This window comes from Passer domesticus, chromosome 3 (assembly GCF_036417665.1).
Source record: "Passer domesticus isolate bPasDom1 chromosome 3, bPasDom1.hap1, whole genome shotgun sequence".
Lineage (NCBI taxonomy): Eukaryota > Metazoa > Chordata > Aves > Passeriformes > Passeridae > Passer > Passer domesticus.
In genome coordinates, this window is record NC_087476.1 from 70,179,936 (window position 1) to 70,188,100 (window position 8,165).

The 8,165-nt window shown below is 44.1% G+C and overlaps 1 long non-coding RNA gene across 2 annotated transcripts in view; it reads left to right on the forward strand.

The window, feature by feature from the left end:
- Window positions 1-7,860, forward strand: part of LOC135296883 (uncharacterized) — a 125,524-nt gene extending 117,664 nt beyond the window's left edge. Inside the window, exons 3-5 of one of the 2 annotated variants that reach the window (XR_010358904.1) lie at window positions 3,118-3,229; window positions 6,715-6,773; window positions 6,928-7,202. This is a non-coding gene — a long non-coding RNA (uncharacterized LOC135296883). The other variant, XR_010358905.1, reaches the window with a different exon arrangement.
- Window positions 7,861-8,165: the final 305 nt, after the last annotated feature.

The window sequence follows — 8,165 nt, forward strand, 5'->3', positions numbered from 1 at the left end:
AAACACACTGTCTAATGTTTTTTCTAGATCATTAATGAAGATGGTAAATAAAACTGGAGTTAACACCAGTTTCTGGTAATAACCCTACTGGATGCCTCCCCACAAGCTGACAGCTTTGTCGCTGATCACTATTCATCACCAAGCCTGAGCGTCAGTGTCCCCTTGTGAGGCAATTTATATTCATTTAACACCATTCATCACAAAATTGGAGAAAAACATGGCTAGAAAGGACCTCAAGAGGCTGATTTCAGAAATATTCCAGAAGCTTCCAGCCTGTTTTTAAACACAGGCAAGGATACAAGTTTTATATCCTTGCCAGGCAGGTGGGTTTAGTGTTGGTTAGCCTTCCCCTTTGCCAAGCATCTAACTTTAAGCTCTCTCTCAGCAATCCAAGCACTTTGTTTCTTACCACACTCACAATGGATATAGAGGACTGTCTGGAGGACATTTATTCCCTCCTTCTCTGGAAATAGTATTGTCTCTCCCCTGGTTTCCTTCTTTCTGGAGGAAACAATCCCTATGAATGTTTCTTTCCAATTCCTCTTTTCTAGACCTCTCATCTCACTTCCTTTCAGACTTTCCTGAACTGAACAAGTACTGTAGCAGCACTGGGTAAAACTGAGGGCACAGCTGTGTTTTTTACAGGCAGTGCTTTTCTCTGAGTGCACTGATATGGTGACTGCCTTGTGTATGACAAATGGCACTTTTTATTTATTTCAGGTTCCTGCATTGCTGCACTGCTCCACACCTGCCTAATCATCTGTCTCTCATTTTGTCCCTGTGCAGCTGACTATACCCACCTCTGTGCACAACTTTGCTTCTCTCCTTTTTTCTAGACCTTTTCTCTAACATGCCAGGATGATTTTTTTATTCTAGTCCTCTTTCAGGTCTTTGCAGATCCTCTCAGCTTGGTGTCATCTACATATCTGATAAGGATGCCCACTATCTCATAATCCAGCGGCTAGACCTCTGTTGAGCACTACTCAGCCCTTTATTGTATTTTTACAAAAACACTTTCTTTCTGAGCATGTTTTTTCCAACCTGTTTTGCACTCCTTACTTAAGGTAATTTCTCTAGGGCATGTTTCCTTAAATTTACCTCTTGTAACACAAAATGAGATGGTACCAGAGATGTACCAAAATCAAGATACAAGAAGTATCCTGCTTTGTCTCTATCCACAAGACCTGTTGCAGGATTAAATTAGGCTGATTTGACATGATTTGCTCCTGGCAAATCAGCACTGGCTGTTCCCCTTCTCCTGGTTGTTTCCTAGGTGCTGATGATTAATTTGTTTAATTATTTGTTCTAGTGCATTTCCAGGAACCGAAATAGAGCTGACTGGCCGTAGCTGCCTCGCTCCTCTTGTTTCTCCTTTCTGCAGCCAGGCAGGGTGCTGCTCTGCGAGGAGCCCCACTGCCCCGTGCTGCTGCTCAGGGTTCATGGAGGGTCCCAGCCTGGGCTGACCCTTGTGTGGGTGCTGTTGCAAAGCCATCAGGCCAGTGCTTGCCTCAGCCTTCCCCTGACCATCAGTCCATGGCCAGGATGGCTCCCTGCCTTCCCGTCCTATGCTAGTTATGTTTCCTTTATCTCTTTCTCAATTTTATGCACCACAGTACATGCTGACCTTTGATGTGAGCCCTGAGCTGTCTGCATGTATCTCAGTTTTTCTGTTTGCTTCCTCCTTCCCTGTGAGACCCCTGAAAACTGACTGGCACAGCCAGCTGATCTTTCTCTATATTTAACTTTCAATTTTGCCTCAGCATGACTTAGGTTTGTGCCACTGCAATTTGCTCCTGTAGACTATTTTGAGGTTCCTGAAAGTCTTGGTGCTTCTTTCCCTGAGTGGTTGCTTACCAGTGTGCCGTGTTGCCTGAATATCGGTGGTGCTCAGCACAGCCTCTCAGTGGGGAAATGCAGAAACTCAGACTTTTGATGAAGTTATGAGCCTCACCCACTTTCAACTGGACTTTCCCAAACTGCACAAGACTTCTTGTTTTCGGTAACATCCTTATCTCTTAGCAAAAGTAAGCACAGTGAGCCAAATTCTGACCTCATTTACACCAGTAAAATCTGGACCTGTGCCAGCAAACTGCTGAAGCTGTTTTGGGCTTACAGTGATGAGAATGAAAGCAGCATCTGCCTCATTAATTCCCCCAATCCACAGAAAGTAAATGATTCCAAGAGGAAATAGCTCCACAGAAGGGAGCCCTGGAAAGAATTAGAGACTGACTTAATGGGATTAAGGGGGAAAAATGCTTAAACAAATTAAAATTGATCCTCTCTTCAAAACATTCAAGGTGCCAAAATAAATACAAACACTGTTTTGGGAAGGAAAAGGTTAAAAAGCTATAAAAACAAAATATCTCAGCCTCTTCTAATGATGTCCTGTAGCAGAATGAGCACAAGCCAGAAAGGGTTGCTGAATCAGCAATACCTACCTGCTGCTTGGTGTTTATCCATGGAACTCCAAGGATGGAGGTTCATTTGCCGCTATATCCATGGGGCTCATTCTGCATTTTCAGGTTTGATAAAATACCCCTGGAAACCAGATGGCAATACAAGTAGGCTTGGATGAACAAATGGAAACCCCCTCAGATGCCTCACCAACCTGACATCCAGACCCTAGAGCCATGCTCCAGTTGTTGCTTTGGCTTTCTCTTCTGCAGTTAATTACCATTTTTGCACATTCCTTCACCCATTCCACACTGTGCATGGCACTAGGATCAGGTAGGCCAAAAATGAATATGTGCAAAGAGCCTGTTCCTGATGTGTTGTTAGATATACTAGAAGCTGCATGCATTTGGCCTGCTCTTGCACAGTGATGTGGAAGGGGAAATATCTTGAGCAACTGGCAAAAGCCAGCATGATTCAGGCAGGCAGGTGGCCCCACATGCTGGCTGGGAGAAGGGCAGCAAGGAGTGCAAGGCTCACACTACCTTTTAGTGATAGCTGGAGGCAAGCAGGAGCTGTGACCCACACATGCAAATTGTCTTCACCTGCCTCCAGCAAGGTGCTGTCCCCATTCACCCAGGCACCCTGAGCCACCTGCCAGAAGAGCTGGGGAATTAAAGAATGGTCAAAACCTCTGAGTGACATGGACATTATTTCTCCTTTTAGAGATGAGAGCTCACCACTGCCAAGGGCATTCCAGTACACAGGACATGGACTGTCTACTCTGATGACTTCTGAGGGAGAACAGGGCTTCTTGCAAAGACCCTTACACTGCAAGGTGAGCTTGGCTAAATGAAAGCACATGGAGGGAATATGTGAGAATGTACAAGGGCCAAGAAGCACTCCCTGTGATGGGAGACTACAGAGTGATCTACTTCACATACTTCAGAAATTATAAGGCAACTTGATAACAGTGCTGCAGTGCTTCCATTTAGGAAAAACATAGAATCTGCTAGAAGCAGAGGCAAAACAGATGCAGGGGAGAAAAAGAGGGTCTAAATGTTATATGAGGGTAACAAACAAACAAACAAAACAAAACCAAAACAACAACAAATCAAAAAAACCCAACAAAAAAAGGGCTTTTCTAACATCCTAGTATCCTAGTTAACTCTCCAGACTATTCAGTCTTTATGCCAAGATTAGGTCACATTCTCACAGATGCATCTGCAAATCTGAAAGAAGTTGCAGGCAAGCCTCAGAAATTACTGGGGTGGTGTACCATGGATCTCTTATGCAATAGGTTACACTTGATGATCATGATGGTCTCTTCTGACCTTAAGCAATGAATCCCTGACATTCAGCTGTGCTCAAATATGCCACTTTATTGTACAGCAGTTTTGGATCAAAAATAGCTATTATCAGTGAAGTAAACAGAAAAATTAACAATGTCGTTGCTCCAGCACCCCTTGTGCTCCTTAATTCGTTGTTTCTTTATTTTATGTTGTCCTTAAATTTTTAGTGTGCTGCAGATCTATGTATTGGATATGCAGAAGCACATTACAGGGGTAATTATAAGGCAGCTGGAAGGTTTTGGCAGCTGGGAAGGGGATAACAAGCACTCTTGGCTCTTTGAGAGGCAGTGTGGGTTTGTGGGAGAGGGATTTTAGCTGAATGATAAGATTGTCAGCAGGGAAAGTCAAAGGGGCTGACAATAGTATTTGCATCATTTTGGAGTTAACCACTTCCAGAAAAGAACATCAGTTTGCAGCAAAATAGAAGCCATTGTTTACCCTGCAGACTGGTAATCTCTTGAATCTTGCAGGAAAGGGCTTTTCTCAATGCAGCTTTAAACCCAAAGTATAGGTTGTTTTACAGAAGTTTAAAGCCAAATGCTTCTGGAAAGCCACTGTTACAACACAGGGCTCTCTGTGTGTGCTGTAGGAGTCTGCCCTAGTGCAGAACCAGGGTCCACATCCACAGCAGTGCACAGCTGAGGGAGACCTTGCTTCCCTTGCTGCACTTTGCCCCAATGAGTCTAGCTTGGGGTGTTTGTTCTCCTCAAAGCATAGACACCACTTCTCTGCTCCCTTTTTGCCTGTGAAGAGTTCAGCCTTGCAGCTAGGGAAGGGTGGTCCACATTGGAACCTGGTTTTAGTGAGAGTACAACCAAAGCTGGAGCCAGGGAGGCAGGACCAAGACACATAAGGTGCCTCTCACTAGCATTTCAGTTTGGATTAAAGAAATCCATCTCCTGGGCAGGCCACACAACTGGTTTGATGATTCATACCAGGAAAGAGGATTGCAGCATGCAAGCTGGGCTCCTCTCGGGTGACACTGTCCTGGGAGAGGAAATGCAGGTGTGCACCTGAGGTGCTCCAACCTGTGGCTGCTCAGTCACGGGTAAAAGGGACTGACAGTGCACCAGCACTGCCCTTGAGCTGCTTTACTTGCTAAGGCTGATAGAGCCCTTACCTTCTGTGACTGTGTCAATCAAAATGTCTCTTGTTTCCCAAGATCAGAAGTGGTTAAGTTAATTTATACTTCAGAAGGACCCATCAAAGGAACTCTCTCGGTTATGATGTGATCATCAGGAAGGCCAGAGTGTCTAGCCTCTCTTCTGTGACTGACTGAGGATGTGAGGCTGGCTTTCTGCTGAGAACCAACTTGTGCCTATCACTCTCTAAGTTTTCCTGCTTAATATCCCTGCCCTGAACCAAAGCTGTGCTAATTTTTTACTAATGTCTGAGTAACAATGTAAGGGAAATATAAAGTGGTGAGGTTACAGAACAGTCCTAGGCTTGGTTGTCAGAAGAATAACCTTTCACTGTCCCTGGTCAACATTGCCACAGAGGTGATTTCCAAGGTGAGCCTTGACCTTCACATTAGTGGAACCATTAGTTCCATTTATTTTAGCAAAATCCTCTCTAAGATGATCATACATTCCTCTGTCAAACTTAAAATTTCCCTTTGCTTTTATGAGTATAAACTGTTGTTTGAGTTGCTGAATATTTTTGAAGACTGACCCTCCCAATCCACGCTGATGATGAGCAAATTGAATTCTAACTTGTATGTCGTTTCTCCATCAGAGAACAAAGTGCTTTGGCAGTCTGGATCAAAGGCACAATGTAAATTCAGGATTACTGTTGTTATAGTGTTATAGTGAAATGAGCTCCTGGAAAAATCATGTTGACTTCTCTTTTGAGATTGCCTGTAACATGGAGCCTTTGATGTCTAATGGCCTGGCACTGTATCTCTTGTAGGTATAGCCTATAAACAGAAATTTGTAATGAATAAGTAAATTTTTATTTTCAGGACCTAAGAACACAAGCTTATACACAAGACACAATGTATATACTGGGTCCAAACATGTTAGAAAGAGACTAATAGGTGAGGTGTTCTTTTTAATCCAACATGGACATCTTTTACATACTCTGTATCGCATTGCAGATGGATGTTCAGTCAGCCAGATGAGGTGTTAGTTTGGATTGTACATCTTTAAATTTTGTGTTGTTATCAAACTGATGTGAACAAAAATGATACTCTGTATGACCTCCAGAGAAGGGCTAGGGATTATGGTTGAGGAAGAGTCAGGACTCCATGAAGGCTCTAGGGGAAACTTACAGAGTTACTGAAGAGAGGCCACAAGAGATCTGAAGAGGGACTTTTTACAAGGGCATTTAGTGATAGGACATGGGCAAATACTTAATACTGAAAGAGGACACGGTTAGATTGGATATTAGGAAGGAATTCTTTACTGTGAGGGTGGTGAGGCACTGGAACAAGCTGTCCAGAGAAGCTGTGGATGCCCCATCCCTGGAAATGTTCAAGACCAGGTTGGATGGGGCTTCAAGGAATGTAGTCTAATTGAAGGTGTCCTTGCCTATTGCAGGAAGTTTGGAACTAAATGATCTTTAAGTTCCCTTCCAACCCAAACTATCCTGCAATTCTGTGAAATTCAGTTAGCACTTTACATTATTCTTCCAGGCCAGAGGAAATCTCGTGTGCTGGGAATGCCCTAACTTATATTCCTGATTCCTCCTACATCTGTAAAAGGCTTGGGGGAAAAAACATTTAAAATGGGTTGCTGTTTGCAGTCACTCTTCCATGCAAGGTCCCAAAAATGGTGCTAAGCAGCCCCTGGTTCATGGTAACCTGACACCAAAAGCCATGCTGGTGCTGGCTGGCTGGGGGTCCTACAGAAACAGAGCCAAAAGAAACCTACTTCACCTTCTTGCTTAGTCAGGCACCCCACCTTGTGACTGTCACAGTGTGCCGTACCCTCACATTTCTCCTTGTCATTTTCTGAACCTCTGTGCTCCCCAGACGACTCCAACAGGGATGAGCATATTGCCATGGCAACCAAAATACAGAAGCTGGACAAGGTTTGTTCTCCTGACCATTCCCAGTCTGTGTCTGTGGGAGCATCTCTGGCACTGGTGCAGGGAGGGGCCCTGGAGGGGACCTGCATGGGGTTGAGTTTCCTAGCAGGAAGCAGAATGTGCAGTCCTCACGAGGCACCTCTCATTAACTCTCCAGGGTGTACAGTAGACAAGAGGATGGAGGGAAAGTTTCCTTCTCGTTTTCCACACGTGGGCCAGCATGGCACAGGTGCTGCATGCAGGACACAAAGGCTGAGGCCAGCTTTGTGAGTGACCATCAATACTGGAGCACTGGTGGAAAGCACAGCTCAAAGGAGAGAGCCAGCACCAGCACGGGGTTCCAGGAGAGAAGCACATGCTCCTGCAGGGCAAGTTTCTTCGCCCAGGCTGATGGGGTAGGTTGGGTCTCTCATCTTGTTTTTTTTTTGTTTGCAATATTAGAGTCAGTGAAAAGGGAATCTTCCCGCACCTTTGGAAGCCTCTGCAGACCCTTCATCACCAAGGCTTTGCCAGGAGGTCAATATGCTCTCAAATGACTAAAATCCAGGCTTGGGATATGGCTGGAGCAGCCCTGACCCTCCCCCTCCAGGAGCAGCTGCTACTGCACATCAGGAGAGAGGAAGTTAGCAGGGAAACATCGTGAAACTTCTGAAGGTGCTAATTAAACAACTTTAAGTTATAAACATTTTTAATTGGACTCATTTTTGGTGTCACATACTATCTCTTGATGAGACAAGAGCTAAAGCTAAAATTAAAGCTGTTTTAATCTCTCTTTCTCTGCTCCTCCTCTCTACCCTGGTTGTGTTTCTGGTTGCAAAGTAGAAAGAAATCACTGAGGCTTCTGGGCTTTGCTGAAGAATGCTATTTTTAAGGTGTTATATTTGATTTACTTTAAATCTGACCAAGAATTCCACCTTGGGACTAAACCTCCTTTATCAATGTTATAGCTAACTTTCTGCTTTTGCATGTAGATTTTTAAGGAGGAAAAAAATTGGGCTTGGAAGAGATACTAGCTCACCACCTTAATGATGACAGCAGGTATACTGCAGCATACCACTGTCTCCTTGTCATAAATGATACGCCATCATCTTTTTTTCTGTCTTTTTTCTTTTTCCTTTTTTCTTTTTTTTTTTTTTATTATTAAATGTTTCTTAAATTACAGAAACGTGTTTGTATTGAATTACAAGATCCAAACACCATCAGGTTTTCCTGTGTGCTCCTTTGTCACTGTCATGGGCTAACCAAAACTCTCCAGGCTTTAACAGAGTGGGGATTGTGGTCCAGACTGTGCAGGTCATACTGTGTTTTGCCCTGGGAATAGTTAAAGACATCCCATTTCAACCTGTCTCTTATGAGCCCATTGCTGCTTCACATGTGATCTCTACTCTGCAAGAG